The following is a 2,554-nucleotide window of genomic DNA, read 5'->3' as shown; positions in this document are numbered from 1 at the left end:
TATAGGACCTGACACCACCTAGTATATAGGTCCTGACACCGCCTAGTATATAGGACCTGACACCACCTAGTATATAGGTCCTGACACCACCTAGTATATAGGTCCTGACACCGCCTAGTATATAGGTCCTGACACCGCCTTATATATTGGTCCTGACACCACCTAGTATATAGGTCCTGACACCGCCTAGTATATAGGTCCTGACACCACCTAGTATATAGGTCCTGACACCGCCTAGTATATAGGTCCTGACACCACCTAGTATATAGGTCCTGACACCACCCAGTATATAGGTCCTGACACCACCTAGTATATAGGTCCTGACACCGCCTAGTATATAGGTCCTGACACCACCTAGTATATAGGTCCTGACACCACCTAGTATATAGGTCTTGACACCACCTAGTATATAGGTCCTGACACCACCTAGTATATAGGTCCTGACACCGCCTAGTATATAGGGCCTGACACCGCCTAGTATATAGGTCCTGACACCACCTAGTATATAGTCCCTGAAACCGCCTAGTATATAGGTCCTGACACCGCCTAGTATATAGGTCCTGACACCGCCTAGTATATAGGTCCTGACACCACCTAGTATATAGGTCCTGACACCACCTAGTATATAGGTCCTGACACCGCCTAGTATATAGGTCCTGACACCGCCTAGTATATAGGTCCTGACACCGCCTTATATATTGGTCCTGACACCGCCTAGTATATAGGTCCTGACACCGCCTAGTATATAGGTCCTGACACCGCCTAGTATATAGGTCCTGACACCACCTAGTATATGGTCCTGACACCACCTAGTATATAGGTCCTGACACCACCTAGTATATAGGTCCTGACACCACCTAATATATAGGTCCTGACACCACCTAGTATATAGGTCCTGACACCGCCTGGTATATAGGTTCTGACACCACCTAGTATATAGGTCCTGGATGGCAGATGAAGATAAAGATGACCTTTTTGATTACACATTTCATTCTTCATGCAGCATTCACTAAACAAGTCTTACGACTTGTTTTGATTACGACTCTCACTGAGACCACTAAATATTGTGCATGTACGAAGAAACTACTTTCTGTGATGTATATTGGTTGTGGTTGTTGGTAAGACAGTAGAGGTGGATGTGTAGTCTGTCCTGACAAAGTCCTGTGCATGAGTTGAAGAGTGGAAGAAGCTTCAACGTGGACGAAAAAAAGGAAAAGAGAGAGAACCCTGCTCAAGGATCCTTTCATTAGAAGTAGAAATAGGCTAGGTGACCAACAAGGTCTTCTTCTTGGGTGCTCAGGCTTTATTGAGCAAACATTGGACCACTAATGAGATAGCATGCCTTATGCACCATTCACCACTTCCTCTTCCTCTAAATAAGGTGATGTTCAATTATATGTCAGTGTAGTTTAGTTTCTAATCTGCCTCACTGCATGTAACTGTAACACACACATACACACACACACACACACGTACACACACACACACGTATGCATGCATGCATATACACACACACACGCGCGCGCAGACACACATATGTATGCATGCATGCACGCACGCAAACACACACACACACACACATATGCATGTGCGCACATACAGACCCACACACACTACACTCACATAATATGTATGACACACGCCCAGCTTCATCACATGAAATGCATTTATTTATTTTAAGATATGAGCATTGAGAAATTAATTATGCAAGAGAACGGTTCATTTAGAGTAAACTGCAGCCTAGCCCAGGGGGAGCTCAGTTTTTTTAATAGTTCAGTGTTGTGACAGACAGTAGATCCCCTCTAACCAATAACAGCCACCACACCTATCAGGAAGTAAGAAGAGACAAGCTTAGAGTTTATGATTAATCCACTAGTTATCCAATCCACAATGGTACAGCTCCAGGGGCTAAATCTAGGTTGAATGAAAATGTTAGCGTGACAGGGAACTTTAAAGGACAAAATGTCAAGTCATTCATCAAACAACTTGTTATTGTATTAAATACAACCTGTTATTTTATTACAGAGTGATGACCACATCTGATTCACTATTCAGAAATGTTGACAAAATGGATGTTATATACTGTAGTTCCATGTTAATAACATTGTTGTTGTTTAAAAAAATTAAATATTACTATGCAATTGTTTTCATTAAGTCCAAACAAATGAGGATGACATGTAGGAAATAATTCCACGTGTTTTATTCCCACTGTATAGGAATGCTTTACACAATCTGTTTTATTGGTCTTGCAGTGCTGTGTTTTTATCATGAGTTCAGGATGATGGTTTTATGGCGTCATTCATTGTGCCAAAGGACAAGCTTACTTCTCAAGGTTAGACAATAGGTTACTGTGTTGGTGACAGAGACAGTGTGAAGGGGCTCACTCACATTTGCACTGCGTAAACACTTGAGAAAAAGCATAGGCTAGCCTACATCAATTTGTCACGGCCTTCACTGCGCCTAGGGAGCGACGGATTCATTTAAATTGACGTACCCTGTCTATTGACACGCTGAGGCATTCAGGGACTTACCGGAAACCAAACTTTTTTCTTCA

Source organism: Coregonus clupeaformis, unplaced genomic scaffold (genome assembly GCF_020615455.1).
Source record: "Coregonus clupeaformis isolate EN_2021a unplaced genomic scaffold, ASM2061545v1 scaf3507, whole genome shotgun sequence".
Classification (NCBI taxonomy): domain Eukaryota; kingdom Metazoa; phylum Chordata; class Actinopteri; order Salmoniformes; family Salmonidae; genus Coregonus; species Coregonus clupeaformis.
This window is presented reverse-complemented; position numbering follows the sequence as displayed.